This window comes from Lontra canadensis, unplaced genomic scaffold (assembly GCF_010015895.1).
Source record: "Lontra canadensis isolate GAN:19392208 unplaced genomic scaffold, GSC_riverotter_1.0 scaffold118, whole genome shotgun sequence".
Lineage (NCBI taxonomy): Eukaryota > Metazoa > Chordata > Mammalia > Carnivora > Mustelidae > Lontra > Lontra canadensis.
The window spans coordinates 4,653,240-4,680,698 of NW_022631112.1; the positions used below are offsets into that span (position 1 = coordinate 4,653,240).

The 27,459-nt window shown below is 36.7% G+C and overlaps 1 pseudogene; it reads left to right on the forward strand.

Moving 5' to 3' along the window:
• The first annotated feature begins 5,690 nt into the window (after positions 1–5,690).
• On the forward strand, positions 5,691–6,374 carry LOC116857135 (annotated as a pseudogene).
• The last annotated feature ends 21,085 nt before the right edge of the window (positions 6,375–27,459 follow it).

Consider the following 27,459-nt stretch of genomic DNA (forward strand, 5'->3'; position numbering starts at 1 on the left):
GAGAACCTGGGGTGCAAAGCTTAAAATGTTTAATATTTGGACCCTTCTAGAAAAAGTCTGCTGACCCCTGACTTACTGGAGGAAGCCTGAGTTTAAGAGTAGACTAATGTAGCTAAATGGAAATCTTAGATATGCCCTTTGGTAGGTGGAATTTCAGAGAAAGTTACTTAGTACTAATGAGCCTGTTTTCTTCCCTGTGAAGTTGATTGCCAACAACCAAGTTCGAGGTTTATTTCATCTCAACTAAGACTATTACTGTAGGCTTTGAATTACTTTTCCTTTTTTTTTTTTTCCAAATTTCAACCTAGTGAAAATCAAATCAACCTAGTGAAATAATGATAGATAGACCTATATTATGGTACCATCTTAGGAATATTTCTCGACATCCCTGTTGTTCAAGGCTGTTTCGGATTTAAGTGAAAGAATCTCAGCTTGAATTCACTTAGCCAGACAAACATTATATTATATAATTGCATATAATTTTAGAGCTTCCTTTTTAAATTTTATATATACATAAACATGCAGTATATAAATAAGCATATATGGTGTATAACATATTATCTATATAAAGTGTATTACGCATATGGTGTTATAAAAATAACTTCTTTAAAGTGACGTTAGAAAAATTGCCTTACCATCTATACTACTTACAAAAATAGACTTCAGTTTATTTAAAGGCCTAAATGTGAAAGTTACTAGATGATAATAGAAAAATGTAGGAGAACCTCTGCAATTTCCATTCTTATAATTCATGAAGCAATTTGATTCTAACTCTCCCCTTGCACCTACATCAGGTCTTTATCAACACAGGAGACACTTTCTGTTCTAACAACAATTTTTAGAGCAGTAATTATAATACTCTCGAAGTTGTTTTAGATACTTTTAACATTTTATTCCCAACCATAAGTCCCCATTTATCTAACACGAAGACAATATTTTAATTAACTCTCCATTTTAAAATTTTTATTTTATTAAGCCTCAAATTATTTGTTAGTTTCTCTGTTTTTCATCCTCCTGAATATCTTTTCTGTATTAATAGACACACAAACACACAGTCGTTTCTCTCTATGTAATGTATATAAAAATATACATTAGATGCATATATTAGACATTATATGAAATAACAGCAGCAAGAAACACAACCAATAATAAATTAAATAATTGGCAACATAGATCTTAAAACAATATTTGAGTTAAAATGCTTCTCTAACTCAAAAAAAATATTGTTTTGTAGCCTTTTCATGTTGCCAATTACCTAATTGATTACTTCTTGCCATAAGGTATTCCATAGTATATGTCTAAAACATTTACTTACCCATATCCTTATGATAGACATTAAGGTTGCCACCAAACTCTTTTCATTACAGAGTGTTACAGTGCCACATTTGACTTTTCAACTTACCAATTTTTGTAAGAGTATGTCTGCATGTGTGTATTTTTGTGATCCATCCTAAAATTCATATGGCATCTCAAGGGATTCCAAATAGTTAAAACAATCTTGAAAGCAGGAGCAAAGTTGGAGGTCTCACACTTCATGATTTCAAATTTACTACAAAGCTATGATAATTAAAACATTGTGGCACTGGCACAAAAACATAGATAAATAGAAGAGAAGAGGAAGCCCAGAAATAAACCCTCATATATAAGGCCATGACAATTCAATGTGGGAAGGACTGGCTTTTTAACAAACAGTCCTGGGAACAATGGCTATCCATATACAAAAGATGGAAGTTGAATCCTTATACCATATGTAAAAGTTAAATCAAATTGGATCTAATATTTATACACTTAGGTTTTTCAAATTAATATAGTTTATTAAACTATTTTTTAAATAAACTTTTATATTCTACACATGTAGAATGTTCACAATGTTTACTATTTATCACTTGGTATATACATGGATTGATAACTCACTCTCTTGGTCTTCAAAGAGTCCAATAGGGAAGATGGGAGGGGGGACCAAACCAGTAATAATATCTGTATGTATGTGTATATTTATCATATAAAGGCTATGTGAGGATAGCAATGGACTTAGATCTATGTAAGGTACTGCGAATCACAACCAAAAGGCAGTTTTAACAGCATTCTGAAAACATATAGATTATATAATTAATGGTCCTGTCATAATATGTTTGAATTCAAAATAAATATGGAACTAACATTGTTCATGGCAACTACATAAATTGTATCATTTTAGGTTGATGTTATGTCCTCTATCATTTTACCAAGTCTATGGAATTCATTCAGAGAATGCAGAATCAATCTTTGGAAAATTTGAATAATATAATGAGTCTACAGGAAATATATTTAGGTTTTAAATTTTCAAGTTAGATTTTTAACTATTTATAGCTTGCTTAGGCTTTATTTTTTAATTAATGTCCTTTTCTTTTTCCCTTTAACTTCTTCACTATAAGAAATGACTACTCTGCCCACTCCCTCCCCCCACACAAAAAAGGCTATTTTCACCTATAACCATTTTTAATTGAATCTATTATTGACTTAACCTGCACTTATGTGATTTCTCTTTTGTGTTTTATTCAGTAATTATAAAGGAATGATTTAAAGAGGCAGGTTCTACTGAAATGTGTAAGGATGAGTGCTTTATGTAAAGGGCAGCAATCTTTGTATTTCAAGTTCCTTTTATTATACTAAAATTCAGGATCTGTTATTTAAATGAAGTTGAAAGACAACATATTCACTGGCTGGTAATTACAGACTGAGAATTTGGAGTTCTTGAGGCTTGATCTCACTGTATACTGTTTGAATAGAGTATATCAAATGAAATGTGGAGAAATGCAGAAGAAATAAAATTGCATGCACAATTAAAATACAAAGATGATGTTTGCATCTTTTGCTTTCTCAGAACCCATCATGTTTCTGATATGTTACAAATGTATTGAAGAATTTGTTCAAGGTATTCAGTAGTTTACAAATGATTTAGTGAATCAGAATAAAAGCACTGTTCTCTCTAAGATACTCTCACTAACTTCAAAAAAGGAAATTTCAACTCTTATAGAACTTTTAATAGTAAAGTATTGTTTCAACTCTATAGTTTGGGTTATGTACATTTTCTTGATGACTGTAACCAGTGCTTTTCTGTGTGTTATGAAGCCAGGAGTGGGGGTGGGTAATGTTATTAAAAATCCCTTCAGCTTTTACAAAATGTTGTTATATACACTTATCAACCATCTTATGTGGGTGTCTGGGCAAGTATTATTAGTTCTCTGACTCCCAGTTAAAATTTCTTGCATAAACTGAATTACCAATCTTTTGCTTCTGAAAAATATAACCAACTGTGGTGGAATAATTGGAATTATCAAATGGTCTGTAAATATAGGCCCATTTGACTCCCTAGTTTGTGATTAGAAGTACTTCAAAGGGAAAACAGAAAAGATTATGCTACTCAGCTGCCAAATATATTTATTGAAAAAATAGTTTATACAGTGATCAGGTGAACATTTTTAATATTAACCTGGTTTCTGATTATGCAAAATCTGTCAGAGAAGGAAAACAGTTGTCATTTTCCAAGATGGGGTTTGGGAAGATAAGTTGCCACATAGATGTTCCCACAAAGAAATTAACTGGATAGAGCATGAAAGGAAAGAGAAGAGACACAAGGTTAGTGGCTTCTTTAAAGTTAGTGGGTAATGTTGGGTCCGTAATCAAAGGAGTGAGACTGATACAAAGCGAAGGTCAAGCAAAGCTTTATTTCGTGCCAAGCATCGAGAATCAAACTGACCATTCGGGGCCGTCTTTTGTAAAGAGGTGACCTCTCCCTGCCTTACAGACTAACTTTTGTAGAGCAAAGGCCATGTGGTTGGGCCTGGCCACACACAGATGGCCAATGAGATTGTAACACACAGAGAAAGCTACACAGACATGCTAGGTCACACGCGGGTGGCCAGTTAAATTACAATTTACCCTATAGTAGCTATTTGAACTAGCCTATCACCTTGGTCAGAATTGGTGCCCAAAAGGCGCTCAAAGGGCGGGGCCCACACTCCTTGGTAGCTAGGGAGAGAGTATGCGCCCCCACTGACTGGATACCTCCACCTGGCCTGACCCACCCTTGTATTTGGGCTCTGTTACCTGGGACTGGTTTCCGGGACTTGTTTTTAAGTAAGTTCCCCTGGGGTGGGGGGTGTAGGGTCAGTTTAAGTTTTACTGCATAAACAAAATCACTGCTTAACCAGATGGAGGTGCTCTGGCTAAATAGGCCCTTACAGGTAAGAGCTGGAGTAAATTCTCCTTCAGAATTCAAACTAAACCATTTCAAGAGAGGGAGGCAAGACCACCAATTTCTCAGAGCATTTAAAAAGGTCAGAGGCTGGGGCACCTGGGTTAAGCCCACAGTGGGTTAAGCCTCTGCCTTCAGCTCAGGTCATGATCTCAGGTCATGATCTCAGGGTCCTGGGATCAAGCTCCACATCCAGCTCTCTGCTCAGCAGGGAGCCTGCTTCCCTCTCTCTCTCTGCCTGCCTCTCTGCCTACTTGTGATCTCTCTCTCTCTGTGTCAAATAAATAAATAAAATCTTAAAAAAAAAAAAAGGTCAGAGACAAGATAATGGAAATGATGATGGGAAGGGATGTGAGATAAGTGTACATGTGTTTGGGGACATCAGTAGAGCAGGACCTTTGGAGTGACATTGACCTAGATTTAAATGCTAGACCATCCACTTTTCAGTGATGTGAATGTCACAGCAGGGCAGTTTTCAACCAAAGCCAAATCAAGCCAAACATAAAATTCTAAAGTGATATGCAGGAGCAATATTAAGTTTTCAAGGGAAATATTTACAAACAAGTTCGGGGTTCTAGAACGTCCCCAAGGACATAAACACATTGAGAGAGAGGACAGAGAGAGGATACATGAGGGCTCTTTCTTTGGAGAGAGTTTTGTGTGTTCTGTGAGTTTCTGCCACTCCGAAGGAGAGCTATGAAGGTACTTGTCCCCAGCCTGAATTCTGTCGAAATGGACTTTTATGGGATCCCTTGGAGTGCGCGGTATATGTGTTCCCTAAAATTGTAGGGGAATAATACAATGGACTCTTATTGAAGAATATAAAGGCAAGAGGCTGTAGGTATCAGCCTGAGACAGGAGAAAGAGACTGCGAGAGAGAGAGAGGAGTGATGCCAAGGACAAGGAGGTAAAAGTACCAGTATCAGATGTGCATGTGTGACTTGGAGAAAGAGCCAGTGTGAAGTCATTTAAACACTGACCAAGAGAACACGGGGAAGGATGATGGGACCCGAAGAGAGAAATCCTGAGTGGATAAGTGGATAAGCTAACACAGGCCAGGGTTTAAAGGAGGAGTGACAATCCGAAGAAAATCCTTATCCGCACGCAGTGGTGTTTCATCAGCAGTTTGGGGCAAGTGGGGATGTGCGGGTTCCGAGTTAAACTGTGAACCGGATCAGGGAGGAAAGCGTTCTGCTCAGCACCTGGGCTATTAAACCTCCCAAAAGCAATGTCTTGTTTAACAAGAACTTGACTCTGCTTTTACCTGTCTTCCCCAACGTACCCCACTGTATACCCCACTCAGGAAACAAATGCATTTCTGTTTCCTGAGATTTTTAAACTCAGATGTGTATGTAACAGACGGCTGCCTTTTACTCTTTGCCGGCGCCACAAGAGCGCAGATCCACGCGGGCTGGAGAGGCAGCCCCGCCCAGGCCCGAGTGGGCGTGTCCACATGAGAAGCACGTGCCTGGGCTCAGCTCCACCCCCGGGAGGCCCGGTTCCGCGCAGCCGCACTCGTCCTTGTGAGCTTGGTGTGGCGCCCCTTGCGGCATTCAGCCAAGGAGCGTGGGCTCGAGGTGAGCCGCTGAGCGCTCGCCGCCGCCGTCTTCGGCTTCGAAAGAAAAATTCTCCAAAGGATTTTGCAGCAATGGCTGGTTGCCTCTGGGTCACACACTTACTAATCTTGATTAAAACAGGGAACAGTGTTTACTCTAAGCCCATGCACCTTCCGGAAAGCCCCACCTTGGCTCTCCAGATCAACAAGTACGCGCTGCTTGGTGATGTCGCCTCGCTGCAGGGCCACCATCTGCGAGAGCAGCTGTTTGCCCACCGTCTCTCCTGGTGCTCAACAACTTCGGCCCCCACGGCATGCACGTCAAGCTCATGGCCACCCTGTGCCAGACACGGTTCCCCTCCATCACCGTGCTCAAGGGGAAGCAGGGCACCACCAAACACTGTCTTCTAATAAGCTCCACTTCCGGGACCCGGATACCCACCATCAGAGAGCATCGAAGTCGTTCCCGTGGGTGCAAGTCATGGGATAATGAACGGTCTCCTGGAGAAATTCCCCAATAAGAGCCACCTGCATGACCTCGGTGATCTGCGAGCTGCGGATGCAGGACTTTTCAGAGAGTGAGGCGGAGGCGAAGGTGAGCACGTCGCTGAGCTGCCACAGGCTGTAGCCCTAGTGGCTGAGCGCCCTGTGGTTCCCGGAGATCCCATCTCGGAGGCGCTGCAGCTCAAGGCGATCTGGCAGGATGGTAGTCCCTGCGTAAGAGGTTCGAGGAGCACCAGGCCACCCTCAGTCAAGTAAGAGAGGCTGCGGCTCAAGGCCCAGCGGCATGACCAGCAGGCTCAGGTGGTTCAGTGCAAGCATGAATGGTAAGAGGCCCGCAGAAGGAAGAGCCTGGATGACATGAAGGGCATGGGCAGAGGCCAACGGGACAGTGATGCCCAGGACCCTGGAGGCCCACCCAGGAAGCAGAGGGGACTGACCAGCAGGAGCAGAGAAGGAGGAGGGGTGGGAGGAGAAAGGGGTAGTGTGTGCAGCTGGATATTTCTGTCAGTTGGCAGGGAGATGGCAGATGAGAACATGTTCCTAAAGGTAGCCAACAGGAGAGAGCCCACAGGGCCCCAAGGCTAAAAGCATCTGTACAGTGGAGGCCCCCAAAGACCATTCCTAAGGGCATTTTTACACTTTGGTGAGTTGTTTTGTTTTGTTTTTAAATGGTGTCTTTCTGTTTTCATTAGGTAATAGTGCCCTTGCTGGTGGGAGGTAAAATGACAAGCAAAATTAGGGGAGCATGGGTCCTAATGGCTCTCTGTTCCCCCAGAGAATTCTCCTGGATGGGACCAATGAAAAAGATAACTTTCCAGGTGCATCTAACCATGGGACCTAGAATGATCCTTACGAGTATTTAAATTATCAACTCACTAAAGGGCTCCAAAAGTCAACTGGATCTTAGGATTTAAATCCTGTTGCGCAAATTAGGATCTCTCCCAACCAGTGCCTTGTTTTTCGCTGCCAGAGAACTTTATAAAATTGAATTTCAGGGTCATGCTTAGTGTTCTATAGAAGGATTTTACTGTAGTTACATAGTAAATGGGAAATATAATAGAAAATTCAGATAGAAAAGTGATAAACTGTAAAATGAGGTAATTTAGAAGGAAGGAGATAAACAGCTATAGGAAGATTGGGTCTGTAAAGCATTTCCAGCAAGCTATGATTAATCGTTTGTAGGGATAAATTCCTGTTTTCATAACAGAGAGTATGTGTAGTATGTGTAGAGGTCTTAAAATATATTCACGCTCCCTAAGGGAGATAAATTATACTAAGTTTAATATTGAGACAGGAATACAAAGTAGTAAATCAATAATGAGTTTATATAGAAAAATATTTTTCATTTAATTTTTATAGAAGTGTTTGCATGACCTGTGAGCATGTTATCCAATTGGAATCACGAGTGTTTTTTACTTTTTGTACCAGTTTGCTTTTATATGCATTTATTTAAAAGGTTTTATTATTTGACAAAGAAGAGACACAGAGAAGAAACACAAGTAGGGGGAGTGGGGGAGGGAGAAGCAGGCTTCCCACTGAGCAGGGAGCCCAATGCCAGGCTCCATCCCAGGACCCTGGGATCATGACCTGAGGTTAAGGCAGAGCGTAATGACTGAGCCACCCATTTGCCCCTTTTGTTTTGATTTTTAAATGAGCTTTAAGAGATGAAAAGATTTTAATATAATCACTTGATTATGATTAGGAAATTCATTACAATGTTAGTGTATTAGCTGATGTTGAGTCAAATTATCTAAGGTCTTTGTTCAGTTAAAATAATATTTAATAATAATTAATTATACTGAGGAATTGCTGTTTATCAAATATTTATTGAGAACCTACTATGTACCTGGCACTGTAGAAAACAGTAGTAAAGATACAAAGGGCCTTCCTTTATGTTACTTATATTCTAGAAGGGACAAAAATTATAAGCTGATAGAAAAATTAATATCTATATATTATTCAAAAGTAAGAATAAATTAAGCTTAAAGGGATATAGAGTGACTGTTTGCTATGTTAGAGGACTCAGGAGATGTGTCCTTGAGAAGGTGTCTTTTGTCTTGAGTGAAATGAAGGGACAAGTTATTTGATTATCCGGGGGAAGAAATTTGAGAAAAGTAACAGGAGGAACAAATACTTTAAGATACTGTTTATTTTCTTGTTTGGGGAATTGTAAGATCAGGTTGACTCAGTGATTGAAAAGGATATTGGTATGAATGAAGCTAGGAACATAGGGGGAACCAGGTCATATAGGTATTTGTAGGAGACCACTGAAGGATTTTAGAGCAACAGTGTAACATAATCTTATTTACATTTTAGAAATACCTGTTCTGTGAACAATAGTTCACGGGAGGAAAAAGGCAGAAACAGAGAGACCAATTCAACAGTTATGTGAAGAGAATGATGCTATGAGGGACTAGGGCAGAGGGACTAGGGAAGTCCCACTAGGGACTAGTGGAAGAGGTGAGAAGTGGTCCTTTTTTACATATATTTTGAAGGGTCAAAAACTATGCTAAGTTCTTTATATATAATATCTCACTTAACCTCAAAACAACTGAATGAGGAAGACAGACATTAATTTCAACCCCATTTCCAGAGGATGAATCTGTGGATGAAAGATGTCAAGTAACTTTCTCAATGTTGCTGCACTAGTAAATGGTAGAATTAAAAATGATGAAACATGGACTTGGCTATCTCTATAACATGAGGTTTTGCCTATAACATTACACTGACTTTTACTTAACCTCAACTACAAAGTAGACGATGGCAGTAGGACAGCAATAGAAAAATGGCCTCAAAGGTCAGGCATCCTCTCAATGAAATGGAGCTTTTCTTTTGATCTGGTTACTTTGTTCCTCATGGACATCTCCCACGATCTCTGTATAAAGCTTTAGTCCTAAACTGGAGATGGAAAGATTCTAGGAATTGCAGACAATAAGCCTATTGATAGAGAAGGAAAAAGAATGTCATATATCCTTCCTACCCCCAACACTCCACCATGAGAACAGGGAGAAATTTGGTTTTATTTATTTATTCTTTTTAGGTTGAAAACTGTATTTTCTCAGTGAATTATTTCAATTAATGATCAGTTTGTTAGTGTAAATGCACCAAACTTAATGGTGGTCTCTGCCAATTAGCTTTAAAAATAATAAATTTACAATTTAAACAAAACTTAGAATTTTACAACCTTCACCCTAATCCAGATTTAGAACATTCTGTCATTCCCTGAATTAATCCCTGCTCCCACACCTAACCTTAGGAAGCCACTGATTTTCTTTCATTTCCCATAAGTCTGCCTTCTCTAGAAAATTCATATAAGTAAAATTATACATTGTAGTTTTTTACTTTTGTTTTCTGCCACTTATCCTGCTGGCATTGAGGTCATCCAAGTGGTAGCTTGTATTGGGATTTATTACTTTTCATGGCTGAATACTGTTACATTGTATATATCTACCACATTTTGTTTATCTTTGTCAGTGGATAGACATTTGGGTTGTTTCCAGTTTGGGGCTATTGGGAATAATGATGCTACGATATTCACACACATGTGGATCTGTCCTTTCATTTTGCTTGGATAGATTCCTAGAAGTAAAATTGCTAGGTTGTATGGTAAATAAATGTGTATATATACGCATATATATGTGTGTGTGTGTGTGTGTGTATGCATATACATATGTGCATATATATGTATATTTTAAAAGATTTTATTTATTTATTTGACAGAGAGAGAGAGAGAGAGAGAGCGCGAGCGCGCACAAGTAGGCAGAGCAGCAGGCAGAGGGAGAGGGAGAAGCAGGCTCTTCATTGAACCGGGAGCCTGATGTCGGGCTGGATCCCAAGGAGCCTGGGATCATGACTTGAACCGAAGGCAGCTGCTTAACTGACTGAGCCACCCGGGTGCCTAGTGTTTATATTTTTTAAGAAACACTTCCCAAAGTGGCTGTATCACTTTAATCTTCCCACAGCAGTGTATGATGGTTTCAGTTTTTTAGTATTCTCTCTGAGAGGTAATATTGTCTGACTTTTTCATTATAGCCATTTTAATGGGTGTATAGTTGTGTCTCTTTATGAGTTTAGCATTTTCTTAATGATTAATAATGTAAGCATATTTTCAAGTGCTTATTATTCATGTGTCTTCTTATGTCAAGTGTCCATTCAAAGATTCATAATCTTTTGCTGATTTTTAAATTGGGTTATTTGTCTTCTTACTGAGTTGAAGGATTATTTATATATTCTGCATATAAGTTCTTTATTAGATACCTGATTTTCAGATATTTTCTCTCAGTCTGTGGCTTGACTTTTCATCTTTACAGTGGTAATTTTTTAAGCAGAAACATTTTTAATTTTGATGAAATTCAGTTCATCAGTTAATTATTTAATGGATCATGTTTGAAGTATAAGAATTTTTTTTTTTCCAAAGTCAAGATCACAATGACTTTCTCATTTTCTAGAAGTTTTATAGTTTAATTCTTACATTTAGGTCTGTGAGACTATTAGATCCATTAACATGGTTGTCTTTAGATTTATTTAGATCTTCTTAAATTCCTTTCAATAATGCTTTATATTTTTATATGTTGAAGTTATGCACTTCTTTATATAGTAAACATATTTCTGGGTATTTTATTCTTTGATGCTATCATAATAAAATTGCTTTCTTAATTTCGTTTTTATAATATTCACTAATACAATTGGCCTTAATATATTTATCATTAACAATAGTAAATCTTGCAATCTTGATTACCTCATTATTTGTTTTATTAATACATTATTGGATTCCATAGGATTTTCTACATAGAAGGTCATGTCAACTGTGAATAAGATAATTTTACTTATTCTTTTTTTTGTCAGCCGTGGTAGAAGCCTCTAGTCCAAGGGTCATAGATGTGGCAAGAATGCACGTACTTGTTCGTCATTTTTGGAGAAAAACATTCTTTTTCATTTCTAAGGGTTATGCTAGTTTCGGGTATTATGTAGAGATTATCAGGTTGAGTAAGTTGTTTCCTATTTTTCATAGATTGCAGATGTTCTTCTTCATTTTTAATTCGTAGATTCTTTTTTTTATTGCTTTTTCTGTGTTTAATGAGATGGTTGTGTGTTTTTGTATTTTATCAATATGGCATAAAACATTTCAATTTAACATTAAGCCAACCTTACATCCCCGAGGTAAAAAGCATTTGGTTATTTTTATAGACTGCATGTTTGTGTCACCTCCAAACCCATATCTTGAAACCCCCAACATGATGATTTTTGGAGATGGGTCTTTGGGAGATAATTAGGTCATAAGAATGGAGTCTTCACAATGACATTGGTGTCCTCATAAGAGGAGACATGAGAGAGCTTTTTCTTTCTCTGCTTTCCACCATGTCAGGATGCAATGAGAAGAATGCTATCTGTAAACCAAATAAAAAGGGTTCTCAGCAAGAACGAAATGGACCAGCACCTTGATTTTGGACTTCCCAGCCTCCGTAACTGTGAGTGATAAATTTCTGTTGTTTAAACCACCTAATCTATAGTATTTTGTTATAAACAACCTAACTAAAACAATTATAGTGCATAATATTTTATTTAGTTTACGGGCATTTTTTCAAAGATTCTACATATATGATCAAGAGGGGTATTTTTCTGTAGTTCTCATTTCTTGGGTTATCTTTGTCTGGATTAAATAACAAAGTAATGCTAGTCTTAGAAAATGGGTTGGTAAGTGATTCCTCTTCTTACATTAAAAAATAATTTGTAAAAAATTTATAATAATTCTTTTCTTTGTTTGATAGAATTTACCCAGACCTGAGCTTTTCTTTGTGGGGACATTTTTAATTACCAATTTTTAAATATTTTATATGTATATTAAAATTTGCTATTTCTTTCTGTCAGTTTTGATCATTTCTTTCTACATTTTCCTTCATCTCAGTTATATAATTTGTTGGTATAAAGTTATTCACAATAATCCCTTACATATTTTTATTTCTCTAGGGTAATTAATGATGTCTCCTTTTTTTCCTCTGGTTTTTGGTAATTTGCATTTTTTGAATTCTTCAAAAAACAAACCTCAGGTTTCATTGTTTTTTCTCAGTTATCTTCTATTTCATTGATGCCTCTTCTAATATTTTTTAGTTCTTTGCTTCTAGTTGTTTAGAGTTTAAGTTGCTCATGAGTATCTAGTTTATTAAGATGCAAACTCGGGTTATTATTGAGACCTTTCTTTGTTTTCTGATATAGGCCATATGGCTATAAATTTCTCTCTAAGCACTATTTTAGCTGTATCACATAAATTATGGTATATAGTATTTTCATTTTCATTAGTTTTAGAATATTTTCTATTTTACCTGTGGTTTCTCTGATCCATGAGTTAGTTAGAATAGTGTTGTTAAAAATATTAGGGGATTTCCCATATTTCCTCCTGTAATTGATTTCTAATGTATTTATTGTGATCAGATCCCCTGACACCAACTCTTTGGGTTCCCAGATCCAATTCCAATATGTTCATGAGTGTTCTACTATCACCCCTGTCTGCCCCCCACCAGTACAACACCAAGCAATTGTTGGACACCAGTGAAGCATCCAAGAATTCAACTCAGTTGTTACCCTACTGAGATAGCATCAGATTCACAGGTTAAGGGCTAAGTTCTCTAAGACTTTCCTCTACCCTGACCCTCTCACCTTCTTCAGATGCTGGTTGCAAGCCCTAGGCTGTTATGTATGCTGACAGATTGGCTACAGATTGGAGGTTCCAACAACCTCTTCCTTAGGTTTTTTCACTTTGCTAGAGTGGCTCACAGAACTCAGGGAAACACTTCAGTAGTCGAATGAAGAGATATATAGGGTGATGTATGGAGAAAGGGCACAGAATTTCCATGCTTTCTCTAGATATGTCACTCCCCCTCCCATCTCCACATGTTCACCAACCCAGAAGCTCTCTTAACTAAGTCCTCTTGGTTTGCATGGTGGCTTCATTGCAGTCATGATTGACTAAATCCTTGGCCATTGCCTAATCTAACCTCCATCCCCTTCAGAGGACTGAAGTTTCCAACCCTCTAATCACTTGGTCCTTCTGGCAACCAGCCCCTGCCCTTGGGTGTTGTCCAAAAGTCACCTTCATTAACACAAAAAAAGGCACCTGCTTCACTCTGAAAGCTTAGGAAATTCCAAGAGTTTTGGGAGCTATAAGCCATTATTAACTGTGGATGAAGACCAAATACATATGAGAAATATATTTTAGTCATCTGAATGAACACATATTCCTTATAAATCACAATATTCTATCAGATATGTACTATGCATATACCATGCATGATTTCAGTAGTTTTGAAAGTAGTAGGACTTGTTTCATTGCCTAGCATATGGTGTATCCTAAGGAATGATGCATAAAAAGAATGTGGATTCTGCTATTGTTGGTGGAATTTACTATAGATCTCTGTTAGGTTGACACTGTTGTTCAGGTACCTATTGGTTAGCGTAGTTATATGATTCCCGTTCAAAGTGATTATTGATATAGTTGGATTTAAGTTTGACATTTGTAATTTACCTTCTAGTTTCTAATTTGTCTTGTCATTTATTTTTTCTCTGTTACTCCAAGACTGCATTCTTTTGTGCTAAATAAGTATTTTTAATATGGAATTTCCATTCATCTGTTGATTTTTTTGGTGAGTTTATTTGCTCATTTTCTGATGGTTATTTTAAGGATTATAATATGCATATTAACTTAATCACAAATCACTTCAGATTAGTAACAGGCCACTTTTAGTTAAATTATCGAACCTCATTCCACTGTACATTCATTCCATCTCCCTTCCTTTTTGCTATTATTGCCAAACATGTTATATTTATACATATTCTGAACCCAAGCAATAGTGTTATTCTTATCACTTTGTATAATCTTTGCCTTCCATAAAAGTTAAGAATGAAGATAAAAGCATATTTATATATTTATATAAATCTACAGAAAACATCTTTTGATTTATATTGTTTATACTGACTCATATGTTTGCCATTTCCTATGATCTTAATTTGGTCCTGTGGATTTCAGTCGCAATCTGGTATCATTTTTTTTTTTTTGTCAGCCTGAAGAAATTCCTTTGATATTTCTTATAAGGCAGTTCTGCCAGCAGAAAATTTTTTCATTTTTCATTTCACATTTATTTTTGTAGAAGTGTGTTGCAGTATATAGGATTCTTTGTTGACGATTTACATTTTTTCCACCACTTTGAATATGCCATATCCCTTCCTTCTGACCACCTTTGTTTTGGATGAAAAACAATAATATTGGTGCTCCTTTGTATGTAATGAATTTTTTTTCTTGTTGATTTCAAGATTTTGACTTTGTCTTTCAATAGTCTCTATGGTCTTCAATAGTCATGATGTCTCTTTATATGGATCTCTTTGGATTTATCCTGCTTAGGTTTGTTGAGGTTCTTTGTTGTATAAATATTATTTTCATCAAATTTACAAGTCTTTAGTCCTATTTTATCAGATATTTTGTTTGCTTCATCTTCTCTTCCCTGTTACAGTGGTCAGTCTTAGTCAGGAATATGCTTGTCTCCTTACCACACAATATCAAGCTAGCAGACGTGGTATGTTGACCACCCCAGCCACCACTCACCTACCTCTGACAAGTCACAACCCCTGACAGTGTTGCTGGGCCTGGATGTCACCTGTCACCCCAAATAAAGGAAGCCCCTTTTTCATGCTGCAGAGGCTCTGATAGTCCTTGTGTCTTAACCCATCCTGGCAGAACCACTGTGCTAAATTGGGAGTGTGGGAGAGGATGGGAGCATGCCCAGACCAGAATGCCCTAGATCTCTACTATTCTTGCTTAATGTCCAGCTATTTTTAAACCATAAATACTTTGCAGATTGTATTTTGCTTTTGGTTGATTTTGGAGCACTGAAATGATTTTCTTCCTTTTTGTTTCGTTATGTTTTTGGTCTACTGTTTGGCTGTATAGTTGCTTTTTGAGGAGAGAATTTGCCAATCTCTTCAAGCAGTCATAGCCATAATTCCTGCCACTCAGACTGCATGATGTACTGCTTTCTGAAGTGAAGGGGCTTTCACGGAGGACATTTTGAGATGAAAAGTTGTCTTCTCTCTCAGTTTTTTGATCAAATACAATGCAAAACTTGTTTAAAATATCAAAAACTCAAGGCTTACATAATATACTGTGAAAGCATAGATCCTGAGAAAATTTACCATTAAGGAGATCTTTAAATTTATCTTTGATACATATTAAAGATGTTATTTATTGTTTCTGTTTTGTTTTGCTTCCCCTTCCATCTCTTGCAAGGAAGGAAGTTTATGCCAGGCCAAATTGCACCTTCAGCTGCTCAAAACTTTGCTCTGCTTTCCTGCCTCCCCATCAGGGGATATCATTAGCTACAGCAATTCAGTTATAATACCCTTTACTTAAACCCTGCGAGAACTCAGAAGTGGGCTAAATTGGGAAATTTGATGAAAGAACAATATCTTAGAGATAATCATCTTGCTTTAACAAAATGCTTCTTTATTTAATGGGACAGGATAAAAACTAACATGCACGTTAAATGCCTTCGCCTGTATCACTAATGGTATCATAAGTTGCTTAAATGAAACTATTCTACAGTTCTGGTTGACTCAAGTATTTCACTAAACTTGGCTTGGCAGAACCTCCTCCTAAACTAGGGTATTATGACTAAGAAACAGTAACAAAAAAGCTATTACTTTCTGCCTGAAAATTTATAAGAGATCTAAAAAAAAGTGTTTACAAATAAGGTATTGTATCTTTAAAGTATTTGCATTTATATGTTTTGTTTTTATTTAACTGTGAAAGGCAGTTTAGCTTTTTTAGCTATTTATACTCCAATATGAATTTTTGTTACCTTCCTTTTAGTAATAGTATCATTTTTTTTGTTTTACCTGGGTTTATACCTGATAAAGTTATTGGCTAAATATTCATTCTTTCTTTCTTTAAAAGATTTATTCATTTGGGTGCTTGGGTGGCTCAGTGGGTTAAGCCTCTGCCTTCGGCTCAGGTCATGATCTCAGGGTCCTGGGATCCAGCTCCGCATCGGGCTCTCTGCTCAGCGGGCAGCCTCCTTCCCTCTCTCTTTACCTGCCTCTCTGCCTACTTCTGATCCCTGTCTGTCAAATAAATAAATAAAATCTTAAAAAAAAGATTTATTCATTTGAGAGAGAAAGAGAAAGCAAACAAGCAGGGGGAGGGGCAGAGGGGGAGAGAGAATCCTGGAGATCCTGAAGCCGACTCCTTGCTGAGTGTGGAGCATGGCAAGGACTTGATCCCAGAGTCCTGAGATCATGACTTGAGCCCAAATCAAGGGTTGGCCACTTAACTTACTGAGCCACCCAAGTGCTGCTCTGCTACAGTTTCCTATCTACTTTGCATCTAGGAGTAGCCATGAAACTCTGCTTCAGAGGGGTAAATGACATTCCAAATTTTGCACAGTAATTTCTTGTGGAGCTGGGATATGAAACCATATCTTCAATGTCTAATGGAAACTTTTGGTGCTAAAATAACTTACTAAATCATCCTGTAGGGATAGATTACTCTCTAGATTAGCCAGTTATGTCTTAAATTGGATTTCATTCTTAGTAGCCGCTGATCCTATTATTCATGTTAAGAATATTTTTTTCTTTTAGCTGTTTATGAACAAAACGAAAACCATTCTTAGGAAAGAGAATTTATTCATATACATTTTAAACCTAATCACATTTGGATGATAATAATGATCTACAAATGGCCAAAGAGGCCTCACTATTCAAAAGGTCATAAAATTTCCATCAATCATTAGATAAAATAACAGAAAACAGATGTGCAACTGTGTGTAATGCATCATTCTGAATGCTGAGTATCCAGTAGAATCAATAGACCATTAGTTCAGTTTTTATCCACAAAGGAGAGGAAGAAAATTGGCAGATCATAGTCTTCCAATTGACCATGGAAGCAAAAAAAAAAAAGGTGGACTTAGGTTACACATGGCTTATTTAAATTGATCCAATGTCAGGAATCATGAAGGCAGACATTCTTATTTGAAAGTAATTTTGCGTTGCTATTGTTGTCATTGTAAACTTAGGTTTCTAGCACTACCCTCTACCTTCACATCCCGTATGATGGAGAAAGCTGTTTTGGTGGGTGAGAAATGAGGGTGGGCATTAAAAGACATAAGAGTAGAGGCTTCTGCATGAACCAGTAACAAGCCGGTAACCCAGTTTTTTACTAAACATGGTTGGATTTTTTTCTTTTTAATCTTAAAAATGAGAAGAGTTTTATATTTCATCAATTCTAATGCCTACTCCTCCAACCCCCTTTTTCACCCCATTTAAATTGGAGCACATCTAACAATAACTACCTCCTCACCAGTGACAGCATGTTTTCGTTCTTAGTTGTACTTAAAACAATGATCCATTCCCCACCAGTGATGGTGCCATTGACCTGATCAAACCACCTCGAATCTTGTAGAGAAAAACTTTAAAAAAAAGTTAAAAGCAGGATGCCATTTTAAGACGTTATCACAAATACTTAGAAATATTAAAATTACTTCAGCTTTTAAAAAATGTACCTAAACAAGTACTTAAAAACAAAAATGACCACCCTATTTATTTAATAATGCCAGAACTGTATTCTTGAAATAAAACTTGATTCTTCATTTGAAAAGGATACAGTCTGTTGGTGAGTGGTGTGGAAATAAAACTGAAGGGTCAAAATTAAGACATATTTTGGGGATGCTGATCTTCAAGGACAGAGAAGGAAGTTAATGTCTAGGCAGAAAAAGCAAGTTACCAAGGAAGAGGAAAATTTTAAGCTAAGTTTTAGCTTTTGCAACAGTATATATAAAAAAAAATTGCAGCAATGTATTTATCTTTTGCTTGAAACAAAATATCACGAATAATTTAAACCCAGCCAAATTGTCTTTATTACTTAAATAAAGCCAAGGACCGACATTCTCAAAAGGCAAGAATTTAGCAATTATAGCACCCATCCATTTTTCTTAGAGAATAACAGATCTTGATAATGAAATTCAGTCCACAGAAGAATTAATTCATAAGGAACTTAGGACTGAATATATGTGAAAAGGACTGGCACTAAGCATTTAGTCAATTTTAAGTAAATTTGAAATAATGATTGTATAAGATAATATATGTTAAGAACACTGACAGTTTAAAATTTCAATATAGTTAAGAAAATATAGTTAAGAAGGAGAATGAAGTTCTTCCTCATCTTTCATAGCAGAGTCAGTTGATAGAGTTTAAACTTGATTAAACTTGTAAAGTGGAGTTCAGAACTAATTATTTCAACCTCAGTATTTCTCACAGTTCTTAATTAAATTTTGTTTCGAGATATTTTAGTAATAACTTTTACTGTTAAGGAATACTTCTCTCAATTTGGTAACTATCTTAGTTTAGCTAAAAGCCAATATTTTTATTACATGTGTTAATTTTAATTGAAATTAATCTCAATATTTTTTTAAGTACAAAGAGTATGAATCCATTTTCAGTGATGTCTTTATAAATAATAATCTTGTGATTCTATCTACTTAGCCTGATAGAATAATTTACAAGATCATCATATTATATACATATATGCATATAAAACCTCACCATCTTGAATGAAGTACACTGAAGGCTGGCCAATTGTTATTTCTCAGTGATAGGATTTAGGGTGATTTGATACCACCTTCTTTATTCTTTTGTTATTAAAAAAAAAAAAAACACCCAAAGAGCATATCTATCTCTACATTTGCAAATGAAAATTTAAAGGAACATTTGTATGTATACATTTCTAACTAAATCTTTTTCACCATTCACAGGCTGTACCAGGATTTTTGCAATCTACTCCTATCTTGTGTAGCTATACTTTTTTAAAATACTGTTGGTCTTAGCTGCATTGTAGTTTCTTTACTCGGTTTTGGGATTCCATACCAAGATGAGGACAATCTCTTGCATTGCATTGTTCAATTTACTACTCCTAAAGAACAACTAAGAATGCCTTTGAAAAAAAATCCAGCATTAGTTTATCAACTGGAAAGTCAGTTTACATGGTGGTTAAGATTATGTCCTTTGAGGTCACATAACTCTTGGTCACTCAGGGCACTGCCAATTACAAAGTGTGTGACCTTGAGCTACCTAGCATCACTCAGACACATTTTTTCATTTCTATAATATTGACTTAATGAAAGTATCAAGCTCACAGGGTTATTTTAAAGATTACATTATATAACATTTGCAAAGCACTTAACATAATGACACACATGTAGAGCTTAGTCAGCAAAAGCCACACAAATAATCAATTGCCGTTGTCCTAAGTTCTGCAAAGGAAATGTACAGGACACTGTGGGAGGACATGGCAGATCTGAACCTGATCAGGAAGGTCAGCAAATGTTTCCAGTACTCTGAATCATCCATCCATAGTAGCGTTTCCACAAATTATCTAGTGCAGTAGGAGACCTCTGAATTTCTAATGATGGCAAGGAAAAATGGTTTCAATTATTACATTAGAAATCTGTTTTCTGTTCTTAAAAAAAAAAAAAAATCAGAAGACACCATGGGAATTTGGAGGAATAACTTGCCTGAGAGTAGCTCTTTGGGTAATAAGATGTCAAGGAATCTTACCTGTATCATAACTTTTATGATAACTTTAAGCATAAAAGTGCTTTTTCCCTTTTTAAAATTTTTAATAAGCAAAAGAATTTGAAAGTGGACTGAGATATACCCTGAAAGGTTCAGCCTGCTACCCAAAGGAAAAGGATTGCCCAAAATTACTGACATCAGAAACAAACCTTTTTTTTGATTCTAATATTTTTAATCGTAAATCCTGATGGTTTTTGAGGTATCAGTGAGTTTTATTTTTCCGATCCAGAAACCTGCCTTCAATATATACAACAGAGACCCTTATACCAATTAACATATTAGGAAACACAGACAGTTTTGTTTGATAACACCAAAGGCATCCTCCTTAGCCCAGGACTCAAATGCCTGCTCCTTCCTTTTGCTGGAAAAATCTTTCTGCTCTGCCTGTGCCACAGAGGGTCAGAGCAATGTTTAAGAGGCTCTGCAAGCCCCATCCTAGGCAACTACCTGGGAATGGCTATTAGAAAGTGGGTGGAGAACATAGCAGATCCTCCCAGGCATTCACACTTAAGAAGGGTTGTCCTAAGCACCATGCTTTAGAAAGTCTAAATGGTGTCAAAGTGACTAGTGGGAGAAAGGTAAGGGGTTGAATAAAGGAGGTTCTTAATTTGAAAAATCTGTAAATCATCACCAAGTCTGTAGGGCAAACAAAGTTAGTCTAGCCCCCTTTCGAACCATTCTACGTTTTGTTTTATTTGCTTTTGTCTTCAAATCTTTGTTTAATGATAGCTTGAAGGTAACTATCCCAGTGCACATATGTTGGGGGGAAATGATGGCTATTGCTCAGAACATCCTTCTGTAAGGAATAAAGACAGTAGCTGCACCTGGGGTGCCACATATTTTTTCTTGGAGTACCCCTCTCTGCCCACACAGGTGGACAGGTATAGCAACTGACCATACATATGTGAACATTTTCAGAACTAGTTTGAAGAATGTATCTTATAAATATGTTGAAAGGGAAAAAATATCATCAAGAGTCAGTTTATATCCACTCTCCACCCGCCCCAGATGGGACAATCGCTGTGATTGCTTCTCTTGCAAAACATTTTCTAAGTGCCAAGTTATGCAGGGAGTGAAGCGTTACCTCTCAATATGGCCAACTTTCAATTATCCATGGAAATGGGAGACAGGGATAGTAGAGATAATTAAAATTCACAGACTGTCCCCAAACTTGAGTTGAATCATTTACATCATTTTCCTTTTGCACTAAGCATGTTGGAAGCACTCACTACCTAGAGATGATGTCTTTTGATTTCAGGTTTCATCTTTTTTCATGTCGCTTGTTCTCCAAACAGGGAAAACAACAGAAAGCTTTATTTAATCTTTCTGTCTTCAGGGCCTAATAATACATTTGGATCATAGTGGATGTTAAAAAAATATTGAACTGTTTGAGTGGAATGAAATGGTCTCTGTTTGGTATTGTGGTGTGGAAGGATCCTCGTAATTCCTGAACTGGGAGCTGGATATGTTCCTTCCTTATTTTTGCAGGTGAGACCAGCCAGAGTTTCATCATATTCAAAGAATGCAACTAGTTTTCCTTTTCTAGTTATTGTACTTAAACTCATTCATTCAGTCATTCACAAACGTTAAGTAAGTGTTTGCAATATGCTGGTCTTTCTTTCAAATACTGGACATTCCGCAGAGAACAGAACAGATAAGGTTCTTCCCTGCGTGGAGCTTAGATTTTAGTTGTAGGAGCCAAATTAAAAGCAAATTAAAAAAAAATACATATTAGTGGAATGTGTTAGTGCTGTTAGGAAAATACAAGGAGATACAATACAGTATAATTTGGGCTGGGATAGACCCCACCTGTTGATACATGATACATGAGATAGACCCCACCATGAGATAGACCCCACCATGCCAGAGAAAGAGCATTCCAAGTAAAAAGGATTTGAGCAGAGAAAGCATTTTGAATCTGGGAACAAATATCTAGTTGTATAAAATCTCAACTCTTACATCACTCTTTCATACTGGGATTACCTGGGAACCAGTTATCCTTCTTTCCTGGTTCTCAAAAAGGAAGTTTTAAAATGGTAATTTCTAGGTCTAAACAAGTGATTCTTCACTGTGGTTAGGTCATGGGTCCCATTTAAGTCTCTGACTGAATGTGTGGCACGCACATGCACAAGAGGTACTTTCTTTTTCTTTTTCTTTTTTAATTTTTTTTTTTGTTTAAAGATTTTATTTATTTGAGAGAGAGACAGTGAGAGAGAGCATGAGAGGGGAGAAGGTCAGAGGGAGAAGCAGACTCCCCATGGAGCAGGGAGCCTGATGCAGGACTTGATCCCAGGACTCTGGGATCATGACCTGAGCCGAAGGCAGTTGCTTAACCAACTGAGCCACCCAGGTGCCCAAGAGGTACTTTCTTTAAAGTAATTCTGGACTTCACTGAAAACAGGTCGTTTAACCATTGGAAACTTAGAATATTTTATTCAATCATTTATTGAATGTACTTTTCCTTAGGTATTGTTCTCAGGCCCTAAGGTTAAACATAAAGACCTATGTCTCATAGAGCTCTGTCTAGGGCATAATTTTTAGGTGGCTTTACAAATGCCTGTGACCTTATTTTCTGCTATCTCTTCTTTTCAGGCCTAACATTTTAGTAATTGCCCACTGCCAGGAGCCTGCTAATATTCTGAGAGATAGATATAGTGTTCTTCTAACTTTGAGCAGTTATCTTGTATTTTATTGTTTTGTCAAGAAAGTTGTACCCAACTCTATAATTCTGGTGTTCCAATTAAGGTAACTGAATTATACCCCCTCCTTGAGATTGTTGAAGTAAGATAGTATATGCTTCTCTTCCCTCTGAACAGAAACAAGTTCATGGAGGCCACCAACTTGTGACTTTCCAATGGTTTTCATGAAATTCTTTTCTTTTTTCTTCATCTGCCCATAGTCACATATGCTAGCACATATGAGAGTTGGGGCTTTGGGAGAGCAGAGAACCGTGATAATTGATGCTCTTAACCCCAAGAAGTCTCAGTTGTGATCTGGCAGAAGTTCCTCAATTTCCACATTTGGGGACAGACCTGAAGCCTGACTTTGAGAACCATGTGGAAAAGTCCACAGCCCTGATATGTTCATAGGCAAAAGACAGAGGCCAACTGCTCTCGCTGGGGGCAATTTGAGAGCTTCCTCAGGATAAATGGTGTCTCGGCTCCTTTGTAGACATGGTGTGGGCTGTGGAGGTCTAGGACTTCTCCGAGATGAAATTCAGTTTTATTGTCACTTTCCCCTATATTACATCTTGTTGAAAATAGTGAAGGTCTGTGGAGAAGAGACTGGTTAGCACCATCAGCATCTGGAGTTTTTATGATTCAACAGATCTAATTTTGAAGTTCATGTACTATAGACATAAGTTCTCAAAGTGATGGCTACTCATCCATTGTCTCCTCCCACTTGATGATTTACTCACCACCAATAGGTTCAGTATCCTTTTTTTTTCATTTAACCACTTTATTAAGAAATAATTGATAATTGAATAACCAGTACACGTATTAAGTGTACAATTTGATAAGTTCTGTCATAGGTATACAGCTGTGGAACCCTCACCACCATCAAGGTAATGAATGCATCCATCATCCTCAAAAGTTTACTGATGCCTCTTTGAAATCAGTCCCTCCTATCACACCTCCCATCAGGCAACCATTGATCTATCTGCCTCTTGTAACCTAGTTGGCATTTTCTAGAATATATAAGTGGAATCATATAAGTATATACCTTTTTTTTAAGTCTAGCTTCTTTCACTCAACATGATTATTTTGAGATACCTTGATGGGTTGTGTAATGTATCAATAGATTTTCATTTTTGATTACTGAAATATTTACATACCATCAAATTTACTCCTCTTAAAGTATACAATTCAGTGATGTTTTTTAGTATATTCAAAAGATTCTATACTTTGTAATTCCAGAGCACCACTGTCTAATTCCAGAACAACTTTATCTTTCCCACACAAAAAATCCTATACCCATTAGCAGTCACTCCCCTTTTCTCTTCCCCCCAAGTCCCTGGCAACCACTAATTTACTTTCTGTCTTATGGACTTGCCTATCCTGGAAATTTCATATAAATGGATAACACAATATGTGTATGGTCTCTTATGTGTGGCTTCTTTCACTTAGCATAGTTTTTTCCAGGTTCATCCTTGTGGCATTTATCAGTGTTTAATTCCTTTTCATGGCTGGTTAATACTCCTTTGTATGGATATGTTGCATTATATTTATCCATTCATCAGTTGATTGCCACTAGGGTTGTTTCCACTTCGGGGCTGTTGTGAATAATACTACTATGAGCATTCCTGTACAAATTTTTTGCATGAAAATATGCTTTCATTTGTCTTGGGTATATATCTAGGAGTGGAGTTGCTCAGTCATATGGTAACTATATGTTTAACTTTTGAAGAACTGTCAAACTATTTTCCAGGTGGCTGTACCATTTCACATTCCCATCAGTAATACATAAGGGTTTCAATTTTTTTATGTCTTTGCCAACTTTTTATTTTATTTATTTATTTATTTTTATTATAACTGTCCTAGTGGATGTGAAGTGGCATCCTGTTGTTTGACTCATATTTCCCTAATGACTAATGATGTTGCACATCTTTCCATGTGCTTATTGGTCATTTTTGTATTTCTGGGGAGATGTATATTAGAATTCTTTGTCCATTTTTTAAAAATTTAGAGCTTTTTATATGTTCTGGATACAGGATCTTATCAGATATATGATTTGTGAGTTTTTAACTCCCATTTGGAGGATTTCCTTTCATTTTCTGGATAGTGACCTTTGAGGCAAAAAGATCTAAGTTTGATGAAGTCCAACTTGCCTGTTTTTGGGTTTTTATTTTACTTGGTTAGCATGTGCTTTAGGTGTTGTATCTAAGAGCCCATTGCCTAATTCATGGTCATGAACATTTACCATGAACATTTATGTGTATTTTGTTCTAAGAATTTTAAAGTTTTATCTTTTCCATTTAGGTTTTTGACTGACTTTGAGCTAATTTTAGTTATGTTGGGAACATGTCCAACTTAATTTGCCTGCGGATATCCAGTTATCCCAACATCATTTGTTGAAAAGACTATTTTTTCCTTATCAAATTGTCTTAGAACCCTTGTCAAAAATCACTTAACTATGCATATATGGTTTTATTTCTGAAATTTCAAATCTATTCCATTGATTTATATGTCAATTCTTATACCAGTACCCTAGTTCTGATTATGAAAAATAAACATCAAATTATGATCATTTGGTTGGTACAGTAGCCAAAATAAATGGAACAGCTAGAAAAGTATTAAGCAAATGAATGGCTATTCAGAATATTCAAAAATATTTTTCCTTGAATTAAAGTGAATTGTTGTCTGAGTGTCAGAAAACTGAAAGTTAGGAGAATGTTTTTGAAGTCTAATTCTATTTACAATTTTAAGTTCCACCTTTTGATGTCTAAATTTAATGTGCCCCAAAATAGACATGTCAAATGTCAAGGTTATTCATGGACCCTTAATTTACTCATGGATTATTGGTTAAGCACCTTCGTCACAATCCAGTGGGCAAACACAGAGATGCTTTCACTGCTGGAATTAATCAGCTTTTCAGAGAAAATGAGTCGTATTCCATTTCCACATCCCACAAATCAAACTAAAATGATGATGAAGAAACGCTGATTTGTTTACGGTAGTGTTCTTTTGGGGAGAATGTGGCAGGGGATGACAGGAAGCAGACACATCTGAATTTTTGTGCATGTTCTCTTCATTTTGTGTATGTGTGTCGTGTGTGTGAATTTTGAAATAAAGCATGATAATTAAGTTCATGGGAGCTGGCCAGCGTTGGGCAGCCAATTCACAGGTGTGGGAAATATCTGAGTCAACCCCTTCCTGGGGTGAGGGTGCCAAAGTGAACACCTGGCTGTGCACAGGCGTTGCTTTGTCTGCCAAAATTGTTGCTGTAATGATCGGCAGAATGAACATCAATCCAAAGACTGAGCACAACTGAACGCTGAATGAGAAGAGGACCCTGAGGATAAGAAATCCAAGGTTGGGAGCTGAAGGTTGGAGCAAATGCTGTTTAAATGCAGCAAACAAAATAACTTTTTTGATCAAGGTTGTCAAGGATTTGGGGCATTGGAGAGTGGTTGATACTTCTTAAAAAAAAAAAATCCAAATCCTTAGGATAATACAGTGCTTTGTTTATAATATTATAGTAGCAAGAAATTTTAAAGATCACTTAGGTTAAACGGATTGTCTGATATTTGAATATTCCTATAGCTAGGACCTGAGCTATGAGTGGGTGCATGGAGGTGAATGTATAGTGTACATGGACAGAGAACTCATAATGCTGATAAACTGTTGATATAGCACATTTTTAATAAATTATAATAATAAAGGTATTACAGTTCTATTCACATTCTGTTATAAGGGGCAAGTATAGGAAGCAGAGTTAAATTAGAGAGCAAAGAATGCCTAGCAGGGCTTTGCAAAGGAGAATATCAGTTATGAAGGACAGAGTATTTAGGTAGAGGATAGGGGAGGCATATAATAATACAGCATGTTTAGGCAAATATATGAAGATATTCCATTTGTGGGCTTATCACCTTTGCATATGTTTTTAAAGCCCTGTCTCTCTTTTGGCAGTTCTTTCTATATCAGTGTCAGTATCTTTCTATATCACTTAAGTAGGTGATATAGAAATTCTTTCCAGAATTTCCACTGTGTAGCTATATTTAAATCACACCCTAGGATTATAGTGATCAGTTTATAGAATTACACTTGGTGAGTATGGTAGATTATATTATCTAGTAAAAATTCTTCCTTTCCTCTCTGCCCTTGCTTCAGTAGAAGTGGAACATTCATCTCCATTCCATTTTTATTGGGCTTGACTTTGTGACTTGCACTGACCAATGGAATTTAGAAGGAAAGGATAGGATGCCAGTTTTGAGCCATGTCCTTAAAGAAACAGGCTGCCACTCATTTCTCTCAAGCTCCTCTGATCCATCATGAGATAAAAAATCTGCCAAATCACGAGCATGAAATAAAATGTTGTAAGCTACTGAGATTTTGCAGTTGTTTTCATACAATTAGTACTGCAGCAAAAGCTGATAAAGCAACTCTGTTCATTGTTAAAAACTATTGCAAATAGTCATTGTTGCTTCAGATGGAGTATGAATTTGAGTTTCTGAAGCAACCTAATACTGTAAAGATGACAGGGATTAAAAAATAAGTACAATGAAAACATCTAAAAAGTTGAATAATCGCTACAAAATAAGATTATGCCATGGTCTTGTGGGATAGACTCTTTCAGTGACAATATGAGGGTAATGTAGAAGATTAAAATTTAAAAAGGTGGTAAGTAAAATTCATAGGATGAGGGACCCACACAATATTGGGCTTTGCAATAAAAAATTTTGTGGTGATATGACAGAAGACTAATTCAAACTACTTTTCCTGGCTACACTGTATCAATTTTTAATACCCCTTTACCTTCAGCAGCACCAATATTCCTATTCTGCTTCATTTTCTTTTTCTTAGCATGTATCACTACTTAACACACTTTAAGT